Source organism: Triturus cristatus, chromosome 11, assembly GCF_964204655.1.
Source record: "Triturus cristatus chromosome 11, aTriCri1.1, whole genome shotgun sequence".
Taxonomy (NCBI): domain Eukaryota; kingdom Metazoa; phylum Chordata; class Amphibia; order Caudata; family Salamandridae; genus Triturus; species Triturus cristatus.
This window is the reverse complement of record NC_140594.1, coordinates 544746437-544768169: the sequence shown is the minus strand read 5'-3', so window position 1 is coordinate 544768169 and position 21733 is coordinate 544746437.

The window sequence follows — 21733 nt, the reverse complement described above, 5'->3', positions numbered from 1 at the left end:
ATTGTGGGTGACCTGATCGGCTATGGTGAGAGATTATAGGATTCTGTTAATCCTGGTATGCAACTTGTGCACCGGGGAGTAAAAACAATATTCTTTGTTCAATTGATTGTTTTGTCTCCACACATCCCATAGGGACCACTCCTCTACCCAACTGCATAGTGCTGCCACTTGTTTACTAGCCACCGTGCTATGGAGGGGCGGATGTGACAGATCAAGCCCAACATCCATGACCGCATTGCAATCTCCCCCCAAGATCCACGGGTATGCCTCTCAGCCTTCCAATATCGTGGTTAGCCCCAATAAATATTTGTCCTGATCAAAATGTGGAGCGTATATAGACCCCAACACTATGGGTGTCCCGTCCAATGTGCCACATAAAAATATATACCTGCCCTGCGCATCTATCCTCTTATCAGGTTCTACAAACAGGACGCCATATCTAACCCATATCGCTACACCCCTAGCAAATGCAGAGTAATTAGTAGTAAAGATCTGACCCCTCCATTTCTTTCGCATCTTCGCAGCTTCCGTGTCCATCAAATGTGACTCCTGTATGAAGACGATTTGTGCCTGTCGCCGCAGTAATTGCGCGTGCACCCTGTGTCGTTTCTGTACTGAGCCCAGGCCCCGGTCATTCCACGTGATTAGGTTATACTTGTCTAACTTGTGCATTACATGTGAAGTGCAGTGTATGCGTCTGGGTCGGGGGGAGAATGAACCCAAATAAGCCATATCAGCGGCTGCCCACCACAGCCCTTAAATTCCCCTTGGAACATTAATACAAGGCCCTGTTTGGGAACTAAACAAAGCCAAACCAAAAACAGAACATATTGAATTTGGATGTATGACGTTACAACGCATACTTTTACAACGCATGCACTTACAACGCAATTTTTACAACGCAACATCCACTACAATGCATTCCATTACATCGCATGACACTACAACGCATTTTTAAAAACTACCTTTACAACGCATTCCATTACATCGCATACTACCTTTACAACGCATACCATTACAACCCATAATGTTAAATTGCATTTAAGGTAAGTATTGGATAGTATAGGGGTAAAAATTACTATTCTTACTCCAGGGGGTGCAACAGTAGGGTAAGTGTTGGATAGTATAGGGGTAAAAATAACTATTCTTACTCCAGGGGGTGCAACAGTAGGGTAAGTGTTGGATAGTATAGGGGTAAAAATTACTATTCTAACTCCAGGGGGTGCAACAGTAGGGTAAGTGTTGGATAGTATAGGGGTAAAAATTACTATTCTAACTCCAGGGGGTGCAACAGTAGGGTAAGTGTTGGATAGTATAGGGGTAAAAATTACTATTCTAACTCCAGGGGGTGCAACAGTAGGGTAAGTGTTGGATAGTATAGGGGTAAAAATTACTATTCTAACTCCAGGGGGTGCAACAGTAGGGTAAGTGTTGGATAGTATAGGGGTAAAAATTACTATTCTAACTCCAGGGGGTGCAACAGTAGGGTAAGTGTTGGATAGTATAGGGGTAAAAATTACTATTCTAACTCCAGGGGGTGCAACAGTAGGGTAAGTGTTGGATAGTGTAGGGGTTAAAAATTACTATTCTAACTCCAATGGTATGCATTGTAATGGTATGCGTTGTAATGGTATGCGTTGTAATGCCTGCATTGTAGTGACATGCGATGTAGTGTCTGTGTTGTAATGGTATGTGTTGTAATGGAATGCATTGTAGTGTCATGCGTTGTAAAGGATGTTGCGTTGTAATGCCTGCGCTGTAAGTGTAGTGCGATGTAATAGTTGCGTTGTAAAGGTTGTTTCCCATTGATTTTCGATATCGTAAACTGTAGCATTCACAAGTAGGGGACTAGCTTCCATGCCAACCATGTAAAAGCAATCACATGTACTAGCGCATACCAGCCCGAGCAAATACTTTGTCATTATTGTATCACATTTTCAAATAATAAAAAGGATATACGTGTCCATGAGATCTCGTGCCGGCACCATCGCACATCATGTCTTAGGCAAAGGCTGGACAGTCAATTTTTCCGTTCACAGGCCCAACAGCTCGTCTGCAGTTTGTGGTGTCACTGTGGGAAATAATGTCAAGCTGTTTTCTAAGTCAGTGCACACTGTACTGCCCTCCGTAGTCTCCGAATCCCGTCGGATGACTTTGTCTCTGAACGTAGTCGCAGCTGTTAGCGCAATGTCCCTGCTTCTCTGTACCTGCTCTTGACTGGGACCAGGCATTGGCGGGTTGCCAGAAGCCGTTGTGTTATGACGTGATCGTGGCCCTGCTACCGTTTGGGGCTGCTGGGCGATTTCTGTGTGGCCTGACCAGACAGTGGATCCGGATTCATGACTTCGATCCACTCCTCCACATCCTCTGGACTTTCAAAGAAGTATGTTTTTTGGTCATAAATTATTTTCAGGCAGGCAGGGAACAGCGGTGTATATTTTAAGTTCAAGTCTCATAGTTTCTTTTTTACTGCTTGATTAGAGGATCTGCAGCAATGGACCATCAATGTGTAGTCAGGATACAGTAAGATCTGGCTGTTTTCAAATTGTATCCGGGACCGCTCACTTGCTTTCTGGAGGAGGACAACTCGATCCCTGTAATTTAGGATCTTGACTATGAGTGGTCTTGGCGGAGCTCCCACCTTCGGTCTTCCAGTAGGGATTCCGTGGGCTATCTATGCAGAAAAAATCCGATAGGCCATTAGGGGCTACATGTGTGAGGAACCAGCGTTCCATGAAGGCAGTGGCGTCCAACCCCTTGCTTCGTTCCGGGAGCCCAATCACGCAGATGTTATTCCTTCTAGCTCTGCCCTCGGCATCTTCAACCCTATACAGAAGGCCCGTGACTTACCTCTGTAGCGTTTGGATTTGCCGCGTATGCTCCTTGTGTTGAAGTAGCATTTCTTCCACAGCTAGGCCTTTATCTTTCACTGTGGCTGCTAGCTTGGTATGGCCCGCATTGAGCAGGGTGAAGCCAGTTGTTAATGTACCAAGTTGTTGCTCTATCGCCTTTCTAGATTCCCGAATTTCGCACAATATCAAGTCCAGTTTGTCCGAGGCTTCCATTTCGTTCGTGGGCGGCACGCAGGTAAGTGACTGTGGGATTGTGTTGGGCTCTAGGTTGTCTTTGGTTTGGGAGCTGGTGGCTGTCACCTCCTGTAGCTTGATTTTTTGCACTCCCCATGTCCTTCACTGGGTATCCTCAGCAGTCTGCTACCCCTCAATGCAGCGGGACTGTGTGCCTTATGTGGAGGGCACACCGTAGCAGGCTTCGTACAAGGGGTGACAAGGCGATATGGCCAGCTCCACAGTTATTGTCCAGGTATGAAGCTCATAGCATCCCAAGGGCGCCGTACCGTGGACATGCATCTAGGCGGCCCGTCAAAAAACTGAGCTCTGAGCGGGCGTCCAGTGAGATCTGGTGTCGCCCAGGCCTGTTGTCATGACAGCAGTCGGCCACACAGTGCGTCCGTGGACTGTGAACGGTAGTTTTCTGGGACCTTCCACTTGTCTCCTCTGTTCAGTATGCTTGTCTCCTCCGGTGTGCCAGGGAGGGAAAGAAAGAAGGAGATATGTCAAACCATTAGCCCTGTTTGTGTGCCCTGGGTGGTTTGCGAGGGTGGGCCCAGTGACCCCTGCCTGTCGGAGAGATCGCTCCATTTTTAGGGCCTGCAGCTCCCTCTATAGCAACCCTGCACTGGATTCGGTGGTAGCAGGGGTTCTCTCAGGGGTTGAGCCAGCTCCTCCTTGTGTGCCCCCAGTACGCATTCTGCAGCACACCGGGCCTCCACAGCACCCCGTGAGCTCGATTAGTGTGACTTCCTACTGCTGCTGTCGCGCAGGCCACAGGTCGAACCTCGTTGTGCGCTCCATCTAGTGCATGAAAGGAGGAAAGAGACGGGTCACCGGTCACTCCACACCCAGTGCGGGACGTTTAGGTGTTTTCAGCCACTCCCGTTCTGAAGGGGTACTGTCCGGGCTCGGGGTCTATAGCACGCCCCTCACCCCGTATTCAGCAGAGTTGGGAGCGGCAGGGCCTCTAGAGGGAGCAAGCTTCACAGCCTCTCAGACCACTGGAGCCCAGCGCAGGACTCACCAGGGAAACTCCTTGGTGCACAAGTGCCGTCATGGGCGCTTGGCTTTCGGTGATCTTCCACTTGGGATGCGGCGCCACAGCCAACCCTTCTAGTGGCAGGAGCGGCCTTGCACTCACAGCACCGGGATCATAGCGCCTGTGACTACCAGCACCGCATCAGGCACGCCGCTGAATGGTGCCGGAACAGCAGGGGCCCATGCAGTAGCGGCTCGGAGCATCCAGCTGGCTCTGCAGGGCACAGCGCAGGAAACACTGGACAACCGCGGCACCGTGCATGGCACAGCCACCTCTCCTCCATAGCGGGTAGCCGGCGGAGGGCCGCTCTAAGATTTCCACTGTGTAACGTTAGCGCCACAGCCTCCCAGCGCCCGGGCTCATTGTTTGTTGTTTGTGCTTTGCCCTGGTCAAACAGCGCAGTTCGATCGGCCCGGCACAGGGTAATTTAGCAGGATTTCTGTGTACGGGTTGAGGAGCTCTCCTAATCTGCGGCCGCCATGATCGGCGGTTAGCCACGCCCCAGAACTAGGAGTATTTAACACTATTTTCTTAGCACAAAATGCACCCTTGCATCCAAAATGGACTCAAAGATGCATTTTGAGCTAAGCAAATAGCTTTAAAATCAACAGAACCTGATTGGAAGCCAGCAGCCCCTCAGACTCACTAAGTTCATTGTTCTGGTGCTGCTGCAGTTGGATTTTTGTCTCAAATTACCTATAATGATGCAAACAGGTAATTGCATATGTTTTCTCTAATTTGGCTTCAAAATAGTAAGGGAACATTTCTTAAATTACTTCAATTACTCCAACATAATTAAAACAAAGCCTAGGCCAAGTCTTCATAAGTAATCTTTTTACATATCAGTTTGTTAGGCAATAAGTGAATGTGTAAGGCAAGAACAGCACATTTAGTGATGCAGTTAAGACCTGCCAAATTGGGAACTGACTAACCAGGTTCAATCCCCAGCTTTGTCTCAACATCCTTTCATTCAAGGTGAATTATGTAATCTCCCTGCGACAAAAAAAAATCCGACTTTGAAATGTGATCTGGTGCTCATGGAAACGGCACTAATGCATCTGGGCAGCGACGGCTCTTCTGCAAAGGCGGAGGACCGTCGCCCCACAACACACATGCGTACTTAGCTGCCTCCAGCCTGGCTGCATTGAACAGCTGGGTTGGAGAAACCCCCACAGATTCCCTGGTCTGAGTGGAGCATCTTTCCAGCCTGCTGAGACCAATTCCCATGCTGCTCTCACATGAAAGCAGCACGTGGATTGCAGGGAGGCTCTGCCGCAGTGCTTACTGGGACCAGAAAGGACGAGGCAGAGCGTGATGCAGGAAGGCGGGCGGAAGCCCCAGGTAAGTGTTTCTTTTTCATTATCAACCCCCTCCTACTTCCCTCCTGTGCTCCTCACCTACCCTGCCACCTCTGCCGCCACAGCACCCGGGCCACATTCCTACTATAAAAAATAGCAAAAAATATTAAAGTCTTATATTCCAGAAAAAGGTTTTGAAAATAATAAAAAGATACTAATTAGGTACAACAACATTTCAAATAAAGGCAATTAAGCACTGTGTGGAAGAATACTATTTCCGAATAAGAAGTATCTCCTAGAATCTCCAATACTTATATCTAAGTTAGGACATCCAGCTCGATCTTCTTCCTCCCAAACTCTCAAAGTTAATATGATGAAGTAGGTAAATGTTAGAAGGCGACCTCAGAGGAGCCCGGAGGGGGCCCTGACTATCCTGAGACCAACCCTCGAGGTATCGTAGCCGGGCACTGGTGGGAGACCCCTCAAGGGAGGAATCTCGTATCTAGGATCGCACACTCGGCACCACACGACAAAGAGACGCCACACCGTGGGTTCTTAAGAACAAATCTTTATCAAATCGGAGTCGTAGGATCTTTATGATCAGCACGGCAAGTATATAGAAGTAGAGCACGGGTTCACAGAGTGTCGGGAAGGGGTAGGAGGTAGCGGGACAGTCTTTGTGGTTATGGATCAAATGCAGGGGCATACCCGGCGCACAGCTCACAATCCTCGAGCTGGGGGATACGCTTGTCGTCGTCGGGGTCCAGCGGGACCAGGAGAGTCTGTGGGAGCCGCGAGTCACTCAGGCAGGGCTCAAGCACAAGTTCGGAGGTCTTACGATCTTCAGGGAGCCGCGAGTCACTCAGCAGGGCTCAGGTGTTTCCAAAGGCGAATCTGCCGGATAGTCCCAGAGCACCCCTTGTTATCGGTCGACCCCTCTTTGATGTCCGGAGTCTGTGCAGGCAGGGGTCTTGTCACCTGGGGGTCGCTTGTCGGGGTTTCCTGCCAGTGTCTTTTGATCCTTTCAGGGCCGGGTTGGGAGGAGTCCCAGACACCCAGCAGGCGTGGAGCCAGCCCTCGGGGAGGCCGGAGGGCCGATCGAAACCCACCTTCCCAGGGGAGCTCAGAGGTGCGATGGAAACTGCTCCTCCCTCTCTCATCCCAATGGGAGCGCGATGTCCTCCAGCTGGAGTGGCGCCTCTAGGCCAGGGTCGCGCTGGGGCCGGGCGGCCATCTTGGTGCATGAAGTGGGCACGCGGGCCCGGTGTGGCCGAAAGGAGGAAGGCCACGGACGGGGAAGTCCGGGTCGGGTGTGTGTGTGTTCTGGTGGGAAGGATCGGCTAGGCCGTGTGCTCGGGGGCTGCATGAGGAGCATGGGTCAGGATATGTGGTGCGGGGACAGGGATGGCCATGCCACGAGGCCGGGTCTAACACGCGTCCCCCCCAGCTGAAAGCCGGAGAGAACTACCCATCGTCTTGGGGGTTCTCTTTGCTGAGGCGGAAGAACCGGGAGAGGCCATCGGCGTTGGCGTGGTCAGTACCAGGGCGATGTTCCACGGTGAAATCCATCCCCTGGAGGGAGATTGACCACCGCAGTAGTTTGGGGTTTTCTCCTCGCATCTGCATGAGCCATCGCAAGGGGCGATGGTCGGTTTGGACTTTGAAATGGGTGCCGAACAGATAAGGGCGTAACTTCTTGAGGGCCCAGACTACGGCGAACGCCTCGCGCTCGATGGTGCTCCATCTCTGTTCTCTGGGCAACAGCCTTCGGCTGAGGAAGGCTACGGGCTGGTCTAGGTCTTGGTCATTCACCTGGGACAGGACGGCCCCAATCCCATGCTCGGAGGCGTCCGTTTGCACCACAAACTCCTTGGAGTAGTCGGGGCCTGGAGGACGGGGGCAGTGCACATGGCCGCTTTCAGGGCATCGAACGCCTCTTGGTAGGCAGAGGTCCACTGCACTTTCTTGGGTTGTTTCTTGGACGTAAGTTCCATGAGGGGACCGACCAGGCTGCCGTACCCCCGGATGAATCTCCGATAGTAGCCTGTGAGGCCCAGAAAGGCTCGGACCTCTGTTTGGGTAGTGGGTGGTTCCCAGGCTAGGATGGCGTCGATCTTGGGCTGTAGAGGGGCGTCCTGGCCGCTTCCGACCTGGTGCCCAAGGTAGACTACCGAACCTTGCCCAATCTGGCACTTGCTGGCTTTCACGGTGAGGCCTGCCTGGCGCAGGGCGGTTAGCACCCTCCGGAGGTGCTGGAGGTGCTCACTCCATTCGGAACTGAAAACTGCGATATCGTCTAGATAGGCAGCGCTGAACTGTTCCAGCCCGGCCAGGACTCTATTTACCATTCGCTGAAAGGTGGCCGGGGCATTTTTCATCCCGAAGGGCATCACGCGATAGCGATAGTGCCCATCCGGGGTGGAGAAGGCGGACTGCTCCTTGGCTCCTTCTGTGAGCGCAATTTGCCAATAGCCGCAGGTGAGTTCGAATGTGCTGAGGAACCGAGCAGCCCCGAGTCGGTCAATGAGCTCGTCGGCTCGGGGAATGGGGTGGGCATTGGCTCGGGTGACTTCATTGAGTCCCCGGTAGTCCACGCAGAAGTGGAGTTCTGGGGCGACACCGGGGGCAGCTGCTTTGGGGACCAGGACCACGGGGCTGGCCCAGGGACTGTCTGAGGGTTCGATCACTCCCAACGTCAACATCTTCGAGACCTCGGCCTGAATGCAGGACCGGACTCGATCAGGGACTCGGTAGGCTCGGTGTTTCACCGGTGGGCTGTCTCCGGTGTCCACATCATGGACACACCAGTCGGTGACTTGGGGGACCAGAGAGAATAGGTCCTAGGAGCTGGCGGCAATCCTCACGTTGCTGGGAAGTGAGGGATGGGGAGAGGTTCACGCATTCTACAGAGCCATCCTTCTCTTTGGTACACAGGAGATCAGGGAGGGGATCTGACTCCTCTTCGGCCCCATCATCGGTGGCCAGCAGGAGGCTCAGTTCCGTCCGCACAAAGTGAGGCTTGAGGCGGTTCACGTGAAGGACCCGGAGGGGGTCCCGGGGGGACTGGACGTCTACCAAGTACGTGACCTGGCTCTTCCGCTCAATCACTTTGAAGGGCCCGGTCCGTTTATCCTGGAGGGCGCAAGGTTTCACGGGGGCCATGACCCATACCTGCTGGAACTCGACCAGAGTGGCGTTCTGGTCGTACCAGCGCTTCATCTCTTCCTGGCTCGCCTCCAGGTTGGCCTCGGCCAGCTCTCGGAACTTCCTAGTCTGGTTTCGGAGGGTCAGGACGTGTCGGAACACATCTCGGGAGGGGCCTCGGGGCGCCGCCTCCCACCCTTCCTTGACCAGGCTGAGGGGCCCCCGGACGGGGTGCCCGTAGAGTAACTCGAAGGGGCTGAACCCAAAGGATTTCTGGGGGACTTCCCGGTAGGCGAACAGGAGGCAGGGGAGCAGGACGTCCCACTTACGCCGGAGGGGCTCTTCTAGGCCCGCGATCATCCCCTTCCGAGTCCGGTTAAACCGCTCTACCAGGCCATTTCCTTGGGGGTGGTACGGGGTGGTGAACTTATAGGACACTCCACATTGTTGCCACAGGGACGTCATGTATTTGGAGATGAAGTTTGTACCGCGATCGCTCACGACCTCGCGGGGAAAATCCATACGGGAAAAGATTCCCATCAACGCCCGGCCCACCACGGGGGCTGTGACGTTGCGCAGGGGTATGGCCTCAGGGTATCGGGTGGCAGGATCCACCAGGACGAGGATAAAGCGGTGACCTTGGGAGGTTGGGGGGTCCAGGGGCCCCACGATGTCGATCCCGACCCGTTCAAAAGGGGTACTGACGACAGGGAAGGGTTGGAGGGGAGCCTTGCGCTGTCCTCCGCTCTTCCCACTAGCCTGGCACGTGGGACAGGACTTGCAGTGGGCTTCTACATCCGCTTTCATTCTGGGCCAGTAGAAGTGAGTCACGAGGCGACTGTAGGTTTTGTCCTGGCCCAAGTGGCCTGCGAGGGGGACGTCGTGGGCCAAGCCCAGTAGGAGGTCTCGGAAGCGTAGGGGTACCTCCAGCACCCGGGCGGATCCTAGCTCCACCGACTTCTGCTCGCTGTACAAAAGGTCATTTTCCCAATACACCCGGTGCGTTCCAGTTTGGTCGCCCGCGGCCTGGGCCGCTGCTTGTTGCCGGGGCCCGACCAGGGAAGGACAGGTAGCTTGCTCCCGGCAGAACTCCTCTCCGGAGGGGCCCCCCTCGTGGCGCCACTGGGCCAACTCGGGCAGATCGCCTAACTCGGTGACCTGTGCGGAGTCGGAAGGTGGAGGTTCGTCGCTGGGGACCGACCCTCCCTGTGGGGGGATGTGGGGACCCTCGGCAGGGACCATCCTGTCTTCGGTGGTCGGAGCGCCTTCGACTTCCCCAAGGGGGGTCAGTCGGGCTGCCATAGATCGGGTGGTGGCGCACACCCACTCAGGGAGACCCATCATCCCTAGGTGGGTCTTGCGCTCAACTTTTTTCCAGGGGGAACTTTCCAGGTCGTTCCCCAGGAGACAGTCGACTGGCTGGGAGGTTCTCACTGCGACTTTCAGTTTACCGACCACCCCTCCCCATTCAAAAGGCACCAGGGCTACCCTACACAGACTTTCCGTATTGTCAGCGGAAATCACCGGGCAAAAGACGTTGGGGAGGACCTGATCTTCGTTGACTAAATGACTGAGGACAATGGTGATGCTGGCCCCGGTGTCACGAAGGGCCTCTACTTGGTGGCCATTGATCGTTACGAGCTGCCCATATTTCTTCGTGTTGGAGGGCAGGAGGCTTCCAGGGACCATTTCTCTATCTCCTAATGATGCTAGGGCCATGGCGGCGGGTTCCCACTCTACGGTCTCCTCAACCTCCTCCCCCAGTGCTACATTGGCTATCTGTCTAGCGGGGGGTGCTGTCGGGGTGGTGTGTGGGGCCATGGGGCATTCAGGGTCGTTGGCGTAATGCCCGGGCTTCTGACAACGGAAACAAGTGATGGTCACCCGGTGCCCCCGTCTCATGGGTGGGCTGGATACAGCTGGTGGGGGCGCCGGGAAAGGCGGAGGTTGGGTTTTCGGGGGACTGAACTGGGACTCTCTCTGCCCTCCCTGGTTCCCCCCCCTCTATGGCAGGGTGGTCCCTGACTGGCTCGGGGGTACTCTCCTACGGGGCCCCGGGAGACCCGGGTGTTGGTCCAGCGATCCGCCTCGACAGCCAGCTTTCTCGGATCTGTGAGCTTGCTGTCGAGCAGATTCTGGCGTAGTTCCACAAAGCAGTTCGCAGCCAGGTGTTCCCACAACATGAGGTTGGTTAGTTCTACCTTGCTGCCCTTGATCCACCCATCGAATGCACGGCTAAGGAAGTTTACATACTCCACCCAGGTGGTGCCCGGGATCTTCCTGCAGTCCCGGAACCGCTGGCGGTACATCTCCGGGGTGAGGCCGTACCTTGTGAGGAGGGCCTCTTTCATGTGGCTGTAGGAGGTCTGCATGGAGGTTGGTAGGTCGAGCAGGGTGTCTCTCCCTTCGCTCAGAAATTGTCCCCACAACCCGGCCCCCCAATCCTTCTGCGGGACCCGATGGGAGGTCATGGCGACCTCGTATGCCCTGAACCACTGTTGGATGTCATCGTTTTTGTAATATTCTTTGACCACATCCTTGGGAATGTGGACCTTCTGCTCCGCCGAGGAGGCCGCCCCTCGGTTTCCCGGGGGCCGCGCTTCTTTAGCTTTTAGCTCGATTTCCTTCAAGCTGCGTTCGTGCTCCAGTTGAAGTCTCCTTCCTTCGTGTTCCCGTTGGAGTTTCTTCTCTTTTAGTTCGCCTTGTACTCGCATCTGTTCCACTGCTAGCTTTTTCTCGGCTAATTTCAACTCGCCCTCGATTTTAAGTTTGGCCAATTCGAGTTCGTGATGGCGACTTCTCTCTCTGTCTGCGAGTTCCTCCGGGGATAGGCCCCCGTCTGGTACGAAGCTTTGCACCTGGTTGCTGCTGCGTTCTCCTTGGGAGGGTCCAGCTTCGTCGTGGAGCTCCACCGCTCCTTCTGGGCGAGGGGCTCCAGAATCCACCCAAGCTTTTAGTGCCTTCTGCATATCTTCTTTGGTGTTGAGACCAGTGGTAGCGATTTTTAGTTCTTTGCAGAATTGCTTCAGTTCTCTGTGCGTGTACTCTTCCAGTTGTTCCGCCTGGAACACGGTACTGGTGTCATTTTCTGTGAGAATCATGGCGTTTCCTTCTGCCATCTTTGTCGGTGGTGCGTCAGCCGTTCACGGTATGATCTCTAGATTATGGGCCCGAATCCCGTCGCTTGCCAACAATGTTAGAAGGCGGCCTCAGAGGAGCCCGGAGGGAGCCCTGACTATCCTGAGACCAACCCTCGAGGTATCATAGCCGGGCACTGGCGGGAGACTCCTCAAGGGAGGAATTTCGTATCTAGGATCGCACACTCGGCACCACACGACAAAGAGACGCCACACCGTGGGTTCTTAAGAACAAATCTTTATCAAATCGGAGTCGTAGGATCTTTATGATCAGCACGGCAAGTATATACAAGTAGAGCACGGGCTCACAGAGTCTCGGGAAGGGGTAGGAGGTAGCGGGACAGTCTTTGTGGTTATGGATCAAATGCAGGGGCGTACCCGGCGCACAGCTCACAATCCTCGAGCTGGGGGATACGCTTGTCGTCGTCGGGGTCCGGCGCGACCAAGAGGGTCTGCGGGAGCCGAGTCACTCAGGCAGGGCTCAAGCACAAGTTCGGAGGTCTTACGATCTTCAGGGAGCCGCGAGTCACTCAGCAGGGCTTAAGCACAAGTTCGGAGGTCTTACGATCTTCAGGGAGCCGCGAGTCACTCAGCAGGGCTCAAGCACAAGTTCGGAGGTCTTACGATCTTCAGGGAGCCACTAGTCACTCAGCAGGGCTCAGGTGTTTCCAAAGGCGAATCTGCCGGATAGTCCCAGAGCACCCCTTGTTATAGGTCAACCCCTCTTTGATGTCCGGAGTCTGTGCAGGCAGGGGTCTTGTCACCTGGGGGTCGCTTGTCGGGGTTTTCTGCCAGTGTCTTTTGATCCTTTCAGGGCCGGGTTGGGAGGAGTCCCAGACACCCAGCAGGCGTGGAGCCAGCCCTCGGGGAGGCCGGAGGGCCGATCGAAACCCACCTTCCCAGGGGAGCTCAGAGGTGCGATGGAAACTGCTCCTCCCTCTCTCATCCCAATGGGAGCGCGATGTCCTCCAGCCGGAGTGGCGCCTCTAGGCCAGGGTCGCGCTGGGGCCGGGCGGCCATCTTGGTGCACGAAGTGGGCACGCGGGCCCGGTGTGGCCGAAAGGAGGAAGGCCACGGACGGGGAAGTCCGGGTCGGGTGTGTGTGTGTTCTGGTGGGAAGGATCGGCTAGGCCGTGTGCTTGAGGGCTGCATGAGGTGCATGGGTCAGGATATGTGGTGCGGGGACAGGGATGGCCATGCCACGAGGCCAGGTCTAACAGTAAATATAACCCTGACAAGTATTATCTGCAAGTAATCTGTATCCTGATTTTGAGTTTGGTGGGCTGAATTTCCTTTGAGCATATTGATTCCCTTAAAACCTGTCACAGTGGCAGTTGAAAAATCTACTTATTTATGGTTGTACAGCATGGCAGTGAATGTTTCTCCAATAGAATTTCCTTGGGAGCAGCCACTTTGGAGAGATTCATTTTGACGAAAATTCTTCAACATCTGATAATGGCAGTACTAAGTTAAGCAGCAAATGTGAGTCTTAACATTACCCACAAAAATGGGATTTATAATCAGTGCACACAAAAGAGTCCTCCTACCCCATCGGAGATATGTCTAAGCTCTTTGGTGATATTATACTTACATTTTTCTGAAAGTCTGGTGGAGTCAACTCAGGACATGGTTGTGAGGATGGTGGGTCTGGAAGTGTCCGCTCAAAAGTTTGTTGCTATGATACTGTCGGATTCCGCTGATTTGAAGTCGATTCTCTACAACTAGCAACCTCAAATTTAAATTGCTTGACCTTGCCCCTGAAACTAATACACATAACTAATTCCAGTGAGAAAGCAAGAACCCAAGCAAAATAAAGAAAGAGCCTATATCAAGAACCTATGAAAGAGGAAAATAAAACTATATTACTGAGCTGCCATTCCTATTTCATCCCCAGTAGTGCTGAAATGACCATGTCGGCCCATAGAACACACGAATCAGAGATGCATCCAAAATTTAGATTATTGCTAAATAATCTATGCAACATCACCTACATTATTGCATTTTCATTGATACTCTCAGAGTTGTCATGCTAGCTAAATTCAATTGGGAGATAAAATCCCTCCTGTAAATTATATCTTCCATGTGGCTATACTAGGATTTCTGACTTATCTGATCAAAAATGTTTCTATTGGTACTTAAATACCCTTTCCTGAATAATTCTCCCCTGAAATTGCAGGTATACATCACCGCTAGTAGTATAGAAATACTGTAACGACAAAGAAGCCTGGATACATTACTGCCAATAGTAAAAATAAAAATAAATACAGACAGTGCAACCCATATTTGCATGCATCTTACTGTTAAACACATATTGCCTTGGGAAAAATCAGCATGTGGTATTGAACTACCCTTGGTCGAAAAAGACACATACATTTCAATGGCAACATAGTGCTATACAGAATAAAGACTATTGTATTATTGGCTGAGTGTACAATTACCACAGATAGCTGATTTTAAGCTTTACCATTTTAAGATCAGCACAGTGCCGATCCTATTGTGGGTAGTAAATTGCATCAGCTCTGGCCAGTGAACATTTCTGTAATGGGGATTGCCAAAAGTAGAGTAATTGTGGTCTGCAGTGGTATGTTCACCTTTGGTGCTTATTTTACCACTGTTCTCAACTGAGCAGAGCATATGTTTTTCCTTCTTCTGTAAATCACCAGCAGTAATAAACAACTACTGTAGCAGTATTATTAGCACGCTTTTGTAATTTATAAACATATAAGAGGGCAGGGCTGGGGGTAGGCTGGTTGGCTGCTACAGGAAGTTGAGCGCACGGCCTGGCCTAAGGCCATGACCTGTACACAACTCCACACATTGCCCGGCTGCCCATGGGGGTTTTAGTGCAGGGTCAGGCTTCAGGTCAGTCCCTGTGCCCAACGCTATGCTGTACACGGCCAAAGGCTGTGTGCAGCACAGTTTTGGTATAGTGAAGTATGGTTATAATCTATTACTCTATGTTACAAAGACTATAAAGTTTCACTGAATAACTAAAGGTTAAGGTGAAGTTATAGTTAGGTATGGTAATAATAATTTACCTTATATTTAAAACAATCTTAGAAATTCACTGAAAAAAGCAAAGGTTGAAGTGAAGTGACGTTATAGTTAGGTGGAAATGGCACTTACACTATAACATTTTAAAGAAAAAAAATACTGAAATTCACCAGTTACAGTTAACTAAAGTTACTATAACTTGTGCCATCAAGTAACTATAACTGACACTCTTGCTATGCACTTCTTAAACCCTCACATATTACACCACCTATAACATGGTCAATGCAGTGGCGTACCAATAGCCTCTGCTGCCCAGGTTGTGCGGGGGCTGCCGAGATTCAGGGTGCCTCTGCTTGCACTGCGTGCGGGTAGGCCTGAGAGCTCCTGACTGGGTCTGGAGCATGTGGGCCCCCATCCATGCACTTTGCAGGGGGGCCCTCATGTTTTGTAAGCCACTGAGTCAATGACATTATTGATAATATCACTGATAACATCAAAAATGACATAATTTATCACAACACTGTGCATAGTGGGCTCGAGATGTTACAAGACATATTCTGTTCCAGAAGGGAGAGATGAGGCTGTTCTCTGCAAAATGCTGTAAACAATAGACACTGACCAGAATCAGAATGTTAAGAACTCATGGTTCATAACATCACCACATACACTCAATTGCAATGCTGGACCATAGTATGTGAACACTCACTAGTTATCCTCCCCACACGTGTGTGTATCTGGCCAATATTAATGAGTGCAGGTAAGTCCATTTCCAATATACTATAGAGAGCTGAAAAACAGAGAAACAGAGGACCATACAACCTAGAGTCTGTGGAGGTAACCCTGCAAAGACCCTCAACATTTTCTCTTCCACAGCCCAATGTCTTGATTCAAAAAGGCTTAGGAGAAAGGCTCTGCGGATGTAATGTGCTGAGCCATTGACAGTGCTGTCAGAAGTCTAGCACTGTGTAGCTTTAAAATAACGTGGATGGTCTGGTTGGTGGAGGGTCCTGAGTCTTGCGTTTCCCCAGGCAAAAAAGAGGGTGGTGTCAGATGTGGATGACCCGCACATGCCTCGACGATCAGTGGTGTAATCCAAAATGATGGGTCCACCCTGCAGAATGTGATGAGGGGCCCCTGAGTCTCCCATATCTTTTTAGATATTCATAGACTTTTGGCTGAATGGGGCCCACCTTCAAGGGTTGGGGACTACTTGGAGGGTTAAAGCCCCCGACCCCCCGCATCACAGAGAATACAGGGGCCTGTGTTACACCTCTGTCGACGATCCCATAACCGTCTTGTAGACATGCTTAGCACCACGCTACTTGGCAGAGCATAACATTAAGAGGGGGACACAGAGCTGCGTAAGGAGGGAATATGCCTAAGTTGGTTGTTACCAGCTGCGCAGGGGAGCTACAAGTGAGCTGTGTCTTACGTTAATAGTGTAGAGAGTGAGGCATGTGTATTTGGGACCAAGAGATGGAAGTGAGAGACAGAACCTTGGTTTGCCAGGGCTGTGGCTTTTGCTGCTCCAAGACAGTGGCAAGGGTGGGGTGTCTCCATTCTCCTGTTGATCGGATTGATACTGTAACGTATTCCAAAATAACATAAGTGTGTCTGGTGGTTAATATTTAAACATTAGTTGCATCATATATAAACTGTGTTTTCCATGCTATTTTGTCAATGAATAGTAAATGACTTGGAATCACTTCCATTACAGTCCATCGCTGAATCAGTTTTTCGAAACATTAAATTGCAGATGCATGCCACATTTATGATTTTTTTTTAAAGTGCAAATGTTAAATATATGAAAGCTATGGCTGTGTGAAATTTTCAAATTACAGGGAAACCAGAATATACTTGAAAGATCAGTCATTCATGAAAGTAAGGGAACACAGTGTGAAATTGCCGTTATACAGTGTGCACAATTTGAATTCAATGTCATATGATTAGAATTCCTGCATTCCAGTAGGAGAACCAAATAAACACAAAACTCACGCAAGTGCGAAAAAGACTTTTGGACACAGGGGACTAGTGTCCATTGGTGCAGCAGATGCAGAGGCACCGGGGTCCAGAGATGTGCACTGTACTATGATTATTGCTGCATGTTATCATTCAAAGAGCAACCAGGGGACCTAGTTCTTCCTTTCACTGTGGCCCAAGGCACACTAGCTGTAGTATTGTTTGTAAAGTTAGTACAATCAACAGAAAACATACAGACCTAAACAAGTATACCGTTTTACTGTATGCCCTCCAAAAGTGTAGGTTACATCTAATTTCATTTGAGAGAATATTTAAAAAATATACAAAATCACAGTAATTTTAAGTATGTGCTCAAAACACTTCATGATTTAATCATTTGTATGCAAGGTCTGACTGGCCTATAAGGCAATTAGGCAGGAACAGAAGGGCTGCTCTGACAGGTCAGAGTGTGGGCCAGCGTTTTGTCTCATTGTGTGTCTGTTTTATGGTTTGCTTGACCTATTTTTATTGTTGATTTCCCTAATGTTTAAACAAACATTGCCTGCAGCAAGTTCTAATCCTTGCAGTCTTCAATAGCGTGCAAAACACTTATACAATATGGGGCATATTTACAAGCTCCTTGCGCTGCTGGTGCGTCACTTTTTTGATGCTCAAGTGGGGCAGAGTGGTGTTCCATATTTACAAGACCATGCAAAGCCACCCTGCATGGCTTTTCGTGGCCTTGAAAATACGGCCCCTTTTCACACAGCACTTTGTGTAAAAGGAGCATGCCATGGATGTTGCTGTGGGTGTTCCCAATCAACACCAATGTGTTCTGCTGTATTCCCAGATTTACAACATTTTGTAAACCTGTGAATGCATCAGAATTCTATGCCTCCCCAGGGGAGGTGTGAGGTGGTACAACAAGGAGAAATGCTTATATTTCTCCTTAGTTTTTCCACTTTCTATGCATTCTCCATTCTGCAGCACACATGCAAAGAGGAAAACACCTCACATGATTGTTTTTGTGCAGGAAGGTGCACAAAAACAATCTCCCCTAAAATGCACATACCCTTGCACCACGGCGCAATGGTGCCTGCATTGGTGCATGGCAGCCAATTGTGCACCAGAGCAGGGAAAAGCACAAGGATGCAACATATTGCTGTAAATAGGATGCATCCTTGTTCTTTGAAAGTGACACAGCACAGTCAAATGGCTTGTGTGGCTGCACTGTGTCACTGTCTTGTAAATAATGCCCACATGTGTTTTCAAGTTCAAAATTGCCCTGATTTGAAAACTTGGGATACTTTTTTGGCTATCTAATTCATTAATAGGGGACACCTTTATTTTGGTGCTGGACCTACTTTCTGTACCAATCTGACCGTGGACTAAAATGCACTTATATTACGGGAGACAGGATATACTCCACTTTTGGACAGAGTATCCCATCCTCAAACTCTAAATGATGTGATTAAAATCTTTTTGGGAGCTTGAAAGCCTCCAGCAGCACAAGCCTGAAAGTCATAGCAGGGCAGGTGGCACCAAAGCCGGGTACCTTTAAGACGAGTTTCTACTGAAGGCTTCTTTTGAGTGGCAGAAATCTTATAGAAGGAACAACCAGATTATCTTCCTCGCTGAGTTTGTGACTTGGATGAACAGCCTTGGGTGGTTAGTCCTGGGCATCTGGACATTGAAAATGTCCCAATTTTTCCACCTCTTTGGAGTAGGTCCTCTTGATCACTTCTAATGCTTCCAGGAACTCTAAATAATGCACTTAATCTAACCTCCAGCAGCACAAGTCTGGATGTCATAGCAACCAGGGCGCACAAAAGCCAGGTGCCTTAGACATGAGGGACCACTTAAGTCTTCTTTTGAGTGGCACACATCTCCTAGAAGGAATAACCTGATTCTCTTGCTTTCTGAGGATGTGCCTTGGATGGATAGCCATAGGTGGTTAGTTCCAGTCATTGGAAGGTCAAAAAGTTTCTAAGTGCTCGTTTTCCAACTTTTTGGAGTAGCTCCTCTTGATCACTTCCAATCCTTTCAAGAACTCAGAGTTAACATATAGATCCAAAATTGGTCACCAACACCGTCCAGTCTAAGTCTACCTGCCACTGGTCAACTGGTCACTCCAGGCAAAATGCCTCTTGCAGCTTTTGATACTCCTGTAAACACACAGGAGGTCAGCCAACTGACTGTTGATGTCCACTTCTTAGTCTTATGTACAAGTGGGAGTGGGTCCAGCTCTTTAGGTTTTCATGAAGGTCACAGACAGCAGGCTTCTTCATCTCCTAGGGCCAAATTATAGAATACAGCATAATCTCCTTGTTAGTGCTGAGCTCACCTTTTTATGTTGAATGTGTTGTTCTCAGGGCAGCTGCAAAGTCATGCTGTCCTGGGGACAGCACATTCAAGTGAATTACAGAGAATCTGCTTCAAGCCGCTCTGTGTTTCACTGTGCAGGTGGCAACCCACCTGCACTTTTAAGGGGGATTAGAGATCTCCTTGCAGGCTGGTGCAGCAAGTGACTGCACCTGCCAGCAAGGGGATGACTGGGGGTCCAAAGAACCTCTTTTCACCCTCTAGAGAGATGTCATCAGGGGGTGCATGCCCCCATGCTAATGAGAGAACTAGGGGTGGGCGGAATTTGCGGAATTAACCTTCGCAAATTATCGCGAGAATGTTTAAAATTATCGCAAACAAGCAGAAATATCGCAAAGATGCGGAAGTTTTTTTCCGGCATGTTCGCGAGATTTTCTGCATGGTTGCGGGTCGCCAACTTACCCATGTGGTTGCTTGCGGGCGCGGCCATCTTGTTTTGAGTTGTTCTCGCGGTGCATGATCGCGAGAAGAAAGACGTGATCGCGCGACGCATGACGTCACTGCGGGCGCGAACTGTCGCGAGACAGCGCAAATGGCTAAAAACAATACAACATCTCATGGAGAACGCGACCGGATCAAGAAAACTTGTCGGCGAACGCAGGGATTCAGGTAAGGCGATCGCGCGCGCGCGAGAATGTATCATTTTACAGCGCGAGCAAGAAACAAATTATCGCCAAGCTGCGGAAACCGGAATTTTTGACATTTTCGCGCTCTCCGCGGAACGCAAAAATGTCAAATTATCGCAATTTCCGCGAACGGAACGAAATTTTTGCCCAGGCCTAGAGAGAACATCCATTAGTGATTGCTCTGGGGCTATATGTACAGATTACAGAGTCTTGCTGGGTGGAAGTTCACAACTGCGCACATTGACCAAGGATTTCTCAGTTCGGCTGGGTGAGCTCAGAGCTGAGCGAAGCAAGACGCGGATGTGGATGGGGCTTCCGGGGCTGCTGGGACTCTCGCTGAGACTTTTGCCTCGGCCCCTCCTGGTGACTCACCAACCCAGGCTCTCACCCCGTGCCCCCGTGCCTCATGTGTCGGAAAACCAGAGCCAGATTCCGCAGGAATCAGAGTCAGCAAAGCGGGCAGCACCAGCTGAGTCCAGCCACTTTCAGGAGCAAACGTGTGGCGGTAATGTGCAGTGGTAGTGAGTAGTTGCGGTCACGTCTGTTGTCACGCCACCCACCCAGTCATGCTGTCCTGGGGACAGCACATTCAAGTGAATTACAGAGAAGCTGCTTCAAGCCGCTCTGTGTTTCACTGTGCAGGTGGCAACCCGCCTGCATTTTTAAGGGGGATTAGAGATCTCCTTGCAGGCTGGTGCGGCAAGTGACTGCACCTGCCAGCAAGGGGATATCCGGGGGTCCAAAGAACCTCTTTTCACCCTCTAGAGAGATGTCATCAGGGGGTGCACGCCCCCAGGCTAATGAGAGAACACCCATTAGTGATAGCGCTGGTGCTATATGTACAGATTACAGATTGTTGCTGGGTGGAAGTTCACGAAATCGCACATTGACCAAGGATTGCTCACTTCGGCTGGGTGTGCTCAGAGCTGAGCGAAGCAAGACACGGACGTGGATGGGGCTTCTGGGGCTGCTGGGACTCTCGCTAGGACTTTTGCCTCAGCCCCTCCTGGTGACTCACCAACCTAGGATCTCACCCTGTGCCCCCGTGCCTCATGTGTCGGAAAACCAGAGCCGGATTCCGCAGGAATCAGAGTCAGCAAAGTGGGCAGCACCAGCTGAGTCCAACCGCTTTCAGGAGCAAACGTGTGGTGGTAATTTGCAGTGGTAGTGAGTAGTTGCAGTCACGTCTGTTGTCACGCCACCCACCCAGCCCACTCGCTCGCAATCTCCTCTGCCGACAGCCGGCTGTGGATTGCTTTTGGGCGAATGCTGTGCCTGCAACTTGCCTCGCTGCCTCCTGCCCAGGATTTTCATAGGCAGGCTGTCAGGCAGTTCATAGAACCTGCGTATCTCCAAGCGGCCCCAGAGCTCGGGGAAGGGATGAGGAGGGAGTGGCATCCCTGACTACTGGCCACAGACCCTTAACTCCAGATCTCGGGTATCATTGGCCCAGCAGCCCTGCACGCTCATGCCTCTTCCTCCTGCAGACATAGTAGCAACCTAGAAGCAACCCAGAAGTCTTTCAGACCAGCAGGGGAAGGTGTGGCGGAACTGCGCTGCATAGGCAACCAGTAACTAGTGCTTGAATGAATGAGAGACCGGGATATTGAGCCAGCAGTCCGGAGATTGGAAGCAGAAATAGACGCTGCAGGCTTGACACAGTATTAGGCAGCTGATGTCAAAGGTTGAGTAGTGCCAGACACGGAGGTGGCCCAGCCAGGCCAGGGTGCTGCTTGTGCCTCCTGCAAAAGCTCCCCCACCACGTTGCCCTCAAAGTTGACCAGCCAGCACCAATTCCAGCTATAAGTTCGAACAAGCTCTGAAAAGGTAACAACTAAACAACTCAAAAATTGCACAATGAGGTCAGGAAAAGTCTGAGGCGCCACAAAACCAGCAAAAAACAAGGAGTCAAAAATGAGAAGGTAAAACACAAGGATTTGATGATCAAAAATTATGGAACTAAGGACCCAGTGTCAGATACAGACACAGAGAAAAAACCGACAAGTACTATAAGTATTACAAGTATTAAAACCACTGCCCAAAAAAGGCAAAAATAACAGACTTTCTGAAAGTGCACTGCAAA